This window comes from Alligator mississippiensis, chromosome 15 (assembly GCF_030867095.1).
Source record: "Alligator mississippiensis isolate rAllMis1 chromosome 15, rAllMis1, whole genome shotgun sequence".
In the NCBI taxonomy this organism is placed as follows: Eukaryota; Metazoa; Chordata; order Crocodylia; family Alligatoridae; genus Alligator; species Alligator mississippiensis.
This window is the reverse complement of record NC_081838.1, coordinates 16,227,343-16,234,929: the sequence shown is the minus strand read 5'-3', so window position 1 is coordinate 16,234,929 and position 7,587 is coordinate 16,227,343.

Here is a 7,587-nt window from a genome sequence, read left to right as displayed (position 1 = left end):
CCCCGGCCTCCCCCGCCGCCGGCCCTGCCCCGCTGCGGGGCTCGCCCTGCCGGGAGCTCGGCGCTGCCCGCGCCCTTCCCGGGCCCTCCCGCCCCGGCCCGGCCCGGCCCGGCCGCGCTCCCCGGCCCGCGGCAGCGCCAGCAGGAGCAGGAGGAGGCGCGGGGCCCCGGCCATGCCGGGCACGGCGCTGGGCCGGCGGCTGCGGCCGCTCCGGGGAGGCGGCGGCTCCGGCCACGCTGCTCTCGGCCCGGGCCAAGCGGGAGGCGGCGGCCACGGACCCACAGCCCGCCCGGATCTGCCGGGGAACCAGCGGGCCCAGCTGGCCGGGGCCAGGGCGATGCGGCTGGGACGACGGCGGGATCCCGGCGGCCCAGGACCCAGGGGCTGCCCCAGCCAGGACACAGGTGCGAGCCCCGGTCTTGCTGCCGGGTCTGACCCCGCCTGGGCAGGGACAGGACGCGGAGGGGGTGCGCGGGGTCCGCCGTGCCCTGCCCCGTGTGCGCACAGAGCGGGCGGAGGCCGGAGCAGGGCCCGGGCTCCTCCTTGCGCCTGGGGCTGGGTCCGGCTGGTTCCCGCTGCGGAGCTGGGGCCGGTTCCTGTCGGGGCAGCCCGGAGCCGCCTCCCTCCCCACCCGGCTTCCCACCAGGATCGCCAAGGCCGGAGACCCAGCCCCACCAGTCTGCCAGGCTCTCGGAGGAGCCAGACCGGGATGGAGGCTGGGGCAGCTAGAGCATCCTCACTGATGCTAGGCCCCTTCCTCTGGTTTCATTCAGGCCAGGCTCACGAACCAGCTCCATAGGACCCAGGAAGATCCTAAACATCCCTGTCCCCCCTCATCTGTTTGGTGCAAAGGGGGCACTTACCTGTGTAGTTGCACAGTGGTTCGACTTCGATGGTGGCCATGCCCCAGCTGATGGCATTGCTGACATTGCAGGGATAGAAGGTGTTGCTGCTGCTTTTAGTGATCTCCAGCTGCAGATCAGTTGATGCTTTTGGAGCCAATGGTCCTCTGGGGCTGGGTGTGAAGATACGCCTCGAGACCAGTTGTAGGTGACCCAGGCAGCTTTGGGCACCAAGCAGGACAGGGTAAGCTAGCACTGTCCACGCTCCTGGGAAGCAGATGCCTTGATGTTGGGCTGCTGGACACGGTCTGGAAAGAGAAGTCCCAGTGAGAGGGGCTGGGTGCCCCAGGGGGAGCTTGGGGGGGAAAGTGGCACCCCCAAACTCACCCAGCACAAACAGCCAAAAATTCCTGGTGATTCCAGTTTCATTCCCCAGCTTCAGGTCCATGGTGTAGAGGCCACTTTCTTTCTCCGTGACTGAGTGAATCTGCAGCGAGAGATTCCCAGGGTGGAAAGAGACTGTCAGCAAAGGGCAGTAATGGATTGGCCGAGGTGCTGTTCTGTTCGTGTCTGAGGATCCAGTAGCCCTTTAAACGTAGTTTCACTTTCCAGTTGATTGCCACCCAGGATGACGGCCATGTCTTGGGCTGCAGATGAACCGTCTCCCCAACATCAGCCATCACTTTTACTTCTTGACAACCTGGGGGTTCAGAAGGGCAAAGGGGGAGAGAAGGGTTCGCAGACTCCTCAGCTCTTTAGAGAAATACAGGCTGCCCAACAATTCTCTCAGGTGCAAAGGGCACTTAGAGGCAAGCCGTGTCTTGCATTTTCTATATAATAAGTAGAAAAGATGCATCTCCCTGGAAGCTCCTGCTGCTTTTTGATATGCTTCATCCTAGCCCAGGGCTCCCCTTTGCAAAGCACACTGCTTAAGCTAATCACAAAGGTCAAGATCCAGGCTTGAAGGCCTCTGGGTCCAACACAGCACCCTGAGGGGTCCTTGCTCCTGGGTCCAAGCCTGTGTAAATCCTCCCCTTGGGCGCCAGGGCCAGTATCTGAAAAAGCAGCAGGCCCAACACCTCAGCCCAGCAGTAGAGCGGTGCCTTGCCTGAATGGAGGAGCAGGAGGAGGGGCCAGGCTGGGCACCTGGGAGGGCACATCCCCAGGGCAAGTGTCCAAGGAGGGAAAGAAGGGCAGGAGCAGGTGGCAAGACTAGCCAGGAGCTCCCCTCTGTCAGGGCTGGGCTGGACTGGGCTCACGGCAAAGGGGAAATAGTGTGGGGGGACCTTGAGCACTAGCCCTGCCAGTGGAGACCCTGGCACGCAGGGACATTGGCACAGGGAAGGCTGATGGCTGAGTGTGCCCTGAGGACTGTGGTGCAGCTAGTAGGGTTCATGGCAGTGTTCAGAGAAGCAGATAGGGATGAGGGGGGAAGTTTGTTTAAAGGCTTCAGCTGGCCGCAGGGCAGCAGTGAATTGTACTGCCCATGCCTGTGGGCCCCTGAGCCCAGCCAGTCCCTGCCCTGCAGACTGGGGGTCATGGTCCGGTGGCCTCCCTGAGCAGGGGAGGAAGAAGCTGTGGGGGAGGGGGGACGCTCTTCTCCAGGGTGCCTGTGGGCCTGCAGTGCCGGATACTGCATCCAGGACTAGATTCTGGCACTGGGACACAGACCCCAAACACCCACCAGCAATTTCTTCTTCATTCTTCAGCCTCCTTACTTCCCACAGGGGAGCAAGGCCTGCGTGGGCTGTGCCCTGTTCAGTCCTGTTTCACCTGCTTGCCAGCCATGATGTGCTCCTCCATGGTCCCAATGATCAGCACCCCCAGCACCAGCAGCAGGACGGGCCCCTTGGTCTGGTAGTAGGACAGCGATGAGGAGTGGGAGGGTGGTTGTGCTGGAACTAGAGCACGGCAGCGGCTCAGAGCTGGGGGAAGTGGCTGGTGCTGCCCCATGGTGTTTGCCCTGCAGGGCAGTGGGGTTGGAGACAGCCCTTGGGGTGCTTCCAGGGGGAGGAAGAGCCCCACCAGGAGGTCAGGGCTGGGCCGTCTCTGCACAGAGATGGTGCATGTGGCTCCCTCTGTACCAGGGTCAGGGGAGATTTGTAGGGCAGAGATTTGGGGTGGGGAAGGGGCAGCATTTAGAGTCAGGTGCTTCCTAGCAGCAAACGTATGGGCCTGATGCTTGTTCTCCCTAGGTGAAGTCTGCACAGAGCTTCCCCATAAGACGTGTTACCTGTGCAGAAGGCTCTGACACAGGCAGTCACCGTGGAGCTGCTGCTGACGGGGTTGTGCACGGTGCATTTGACGTTTACTGGAAGATCTGGGTGAGAGATGATCACGCTGGATCCTTGAGTGGTTGTACTGTGGGGCGGAGGGTTCTGGGGCACTCCGGTTGTAGGTCACATTGCTGCCTCTGTTGGGGATGGTCAGCTCAGGGTGGTGTTACAGAGCCCATTGACACAGCTCTGGGCATCACAGTCAATCGTGGGCTTGGGCAGACACTCTGCAGGGAGAGGAAAGGAACTGTAAATGGCAGGATACAGGTGTGAAGGGAAGTAAACAGCACCCTGCCTTCCTGAAAGCATCTCTCTGAGACATAACCAGGAGAGCAGAGCTGCTGAGAGCACCAGGTGACACAGCAGACAGGAAAAAGGCCTATTAGCCCCACCTTGGGCGATGCTGGGTCCATGCAGGAGGCTCCTGGGGGTGGAAGACCCCCGCAGGGATGTGTCCAGTGTAAGATGTGCCTGCTGACTGATATTTCTATGCTGGCTCCTTTCTCACAAAAATAGACACACTTGAGCTCTTAGAGCGCAGGTGACAAGGGCGCTGCACAAAACACGTCTTCACTCCGGCTGCAGCTGCAACACTCAGATCCTGGATCTCCAAAGTGCCCCCCACTTTGCTGGTGTGTGGTGAAAGCAGAGTCTGCTCCCCTGGACCGGGCACAGAAACAGCTGTGCTAATCCTGCCTTATCCACAGAGTGGGATTCACATCCCTGCCAGTGCATCCATCACTGATCCTTTGCGCTTCCAGGACATTTACTGATTAGGCTGTTGCATTTCAGTGTGTGGGGAGAGATTGTCTTTGAGGCTCAGTGGGCAGAGAGTGTTTGACTCCTGTCAAGTTAAACTAATTGTCAAGTTATTTTTGCAGCAGAGTAAAAAAAAAAAAACAACCTGCATGCACCATAGAGGTGCAGTGTGAAGAACCTGGTGAATTCCCTGTTGTCTGTGATGACTTTAGCTGTGTAGAAGCCTGTGTCCTCCAGCCTCAGGTTGGTGATTTGCAGTGAGAGGCCGTCATTGGGGACATGCAGGCGGCTCCTATAGTATTTCTCCAACACAAGGGCACTAGGGGGTCTCCCAGTGCCATGCTTGCTCGACTGCCTGTGCCAACAGTCCAGCCAGAGATGTTTAATCTCTCGCCTGCTGGGATCACAAGGACGAAGGTGACCGTCTCCCCCAGGGTCCCGACCAGCTCCATGGAGGCTGCATCTGCACCTGCTCTGGACTGTCCTGCACCTTGAAAGGAAACAACATAAATTCAGGGCGACAGAGCTTGCCGTTACCACACACATGGCCATTGTCCTGCCCAGGCCCTGGCACCTCTGCCCGCAGAGCCCCAGATGCTGCCTGGGGCTCGGTGCTGACCCCAACGTGGGGAGCTCCTGCTCCGGGTGCTGTTGCCTTCCCGTGGGCAGCCCGGGCCGGGCACCTCTGTGTGAGTCGCTCCCCGAGCTAGGCCCAGGGAGCCTGTGTCCACCCAGGAGCGGTGTCCCTACCCTGCTGCCTCCAGGCCCTGGACTTGCCGCCAGCCCAGCCCCATGTCCGGGATGCCCAGGGCCCTGTGCTGCCTCCTGCTTCTCCTGGTCTCACCTGGCAGGGGCAATACCATGCCCGGGCAGGTGGGTTTCCTCCTAGCGGGGAAAACCGCATTCTTGGCAGGTGTAGTACCCTGACCCGGGTAACACAGAGTTACCCTCCCACTTTCACTTCCAGCGGTAAGATCTTGGCTACACACAGACCTTTTGGAAAAGGGTGACTCATTTCTTGCTTGCTTCTGTGGCTGTACGGCTGAGGGGAAGCAAAACTAATGGGCACCCAAACTTGAAGGCTTTGGGCTTGGGCCTGCAGGTGGGATGCCCGCCAAAGGCTTTGGAAATGTCTGAAGGCCCAGGTGGGGATGGAGGATGTTTGCAGGTAGGAGGGCCACATATGGTTCTTCAATGGTTCACCGATTCAGAATTGATTTGTCTGATTGGGCTTGGGAAGTTAAAAATTTTCCTGGCAGACCATTGCAGCTCCAGCCTTGAAGCAGCCCCCTGGATACCCCAGTGGTAAGCTGCAGAGCCGGGAGCACTGTTTCTCCAGTGCTGGGACAGCCCCTGTGGCTGGGCTGCCTCAGAGCCAGGGGCCTGGAAGGCAGGGGTCCCCAGCCTTGGGAGTCTCCCGATGGGGCTGCCCCAGAGCCAGGGGCACTGACTGGTCCTCCTAGAAGTAGTGGGGCTCAGCATGGGTACCAGCCCTCCTGAGGGCACCACTCAGGCATGTCCCGACTCCCCCTTGCCCTGCACACGGCAAGCCCGGTTGATTGCATTACTGCAGCCTCATCTGTCCAGGCCCAGCTGTGTTCCCCAGTGTCCTGCTGGCTGATCGCAGAGATTTCAGGGCTGTGTGATGTGTGTCTGGACCCAAAAAGTGCTTGTGCAGACTCCAGGCAGTGGGAACTTGTGAGTCTCTTAAAACTTCCTGACCAAGAGAGTGGCAATAAGGCCCATGTAGAAGGCTTTGCAGGGCAGGTCCCTCAGGTTTACTCTCACGCCATGGGTGCCAAGGGCAATGTTCCCCTTCACCTCACAGTGCAGCTGCAGGTGTGGGGCGTTTGTGTCCGTCCTCCAACTGCCCCCACCTCCCACCCCCCACCACCTGCACCCATGTCTCTGTGTGGTTATTTTCTGCTACTGGAGCGACAGAACCAATGTGAGGTTTTCTGTCCTGCAGCTTCACACATGTCTCCCTCTGCAACATGTATGGCCAGTGGCCAACCCCTGAGAACTAAAAACAAGAGACAGGAAGGACACAGCCAATGTAGGGGGAGTGTCTGGAGTGCGGAGGGTGCCTATCACTCAGTCTCTGCCAGCGCCCTCCGTTTGAGGGTTGGAGCAGAGATCCTCACCCTGAAAAGGTCAGACCTGTTCTGGTTTGCAACCACACCCTTCTGATTCACTCGGGTCTGCTTCAGTACTTGATACCTTCACTATTTGTGGAAAGGGCATCTGTGTGGGTCAGTCTCTCTCACTCGAAGCAATTCTGCTTTCTAGTAAAGCCTCCCTGTTGGATGCACCCACGGGCACTCGGGGCCTGCAGGATGGAGCCCTCCATGGAGAAGTCGGCCTGGTTCCTCCTAACTCAAGTCTCTTTCTCACTACTTCCAGCCTGACTCCCTGCTGCCTGCTCGCCCTTCAGGTGCCTGCCATAATGGAGGAAGCTCTTTGTCCCTTTCTGCTGTGCCTCATCCTGCATTTCCAAGCTCAGGGTAAGTGCCAAGGGGCTGCATTTACCCCTGGTGCAGCTCATAGAGGTTCTAGAAACACAGAAAATGAGGGTGGGAAGGGAGCTTAGGAGGTCACATTGAGCCCAACCCCCTGCTCAAAGCAGGTACAGCCTCACCTACATCATCCCAGCCAAGGTTTTCTCTATCTGGGCCTTAAAAACCTCCAAGGTTGCACCACCTTTTTGGGTAACCCATGCGTGGACGCAGGCTGCTGGTTTCTGCAAGGCAGGGGTCATCTCTGGTCTTGTTGTGGGGCCATTTATTCCAGCGCTGCCCCAGCATGGGAGCTCCTGGGAGCTGCAGCCACATGGGCACTTCCAGGAGTATTAGCACTGTCCCTCAGACCAGCGTATGAGGGGATAACACTGAGCACTGCACAGACACCCAAGGCAGGCAGCCTGGGAAAAGCTTGGCATGCTTGGAAGCATCTGCTTCTTATCCCATGAAAGTATCTGCTCTGAATGTCTCCTGGACCTCTGTTGAAGAGTATTGGGTCTACCTGCATTTGAAATGGAAAATAGGCAGGGTTGATGATCCTTTCATTTTAAAAAGAAGCTTTTGCAGCTTTGGAAATCTGTGTGTGGGAGGAGTTTGCAGGTGTGGGGCTGCAGCTTGGGCCTGTGGGGTGCATGGGCCGGGGGACAGAGCTTAGTGCCTCAGAAAATGAAAACTCAGATCCATGTCCCCAAGCTGAATGACTCTGGGGCCTGGGCTGGGTGACTGCTGGTTGGATCAGTCTGCGCTCAGTGGAGCTACCTGCTAGCTGCTCATCAAGGGCTGTCTATACCCAGATGTGGGGTTGCAGGTATCCAGGTCAGTGGGAAGCCTGTTTAATGGGGAATCAAGTTTTGCCTGTCAGCACCTAGAGGTGCAGGGCCCCAGAACCCAGAAGCCTTGCACCTATGTCTGTGACAGCTGGCAGGCTTTGTGGCCACAGCAGGGGCTAGCAGGCCTGCAGCTGTCGACCTGCTGTGACTTAACACACGCAGTGTCACCCATGTCACGAGTTTTGCTTGTCCGCAGCTTGAGGTGCAGTTTCCCCCGAACCCATGCACCGATCGTCTTGAAACTTGGCAGGCTTTTTGGCCTCTGCAGGGGCTAGCAGCCCTGCAGTTTTGGCCCTGCTGTGACTTAACACAAACATGTGACTTGAGTCTTGCTTTCACAGATTTGGAGCGCTCTGTGGAA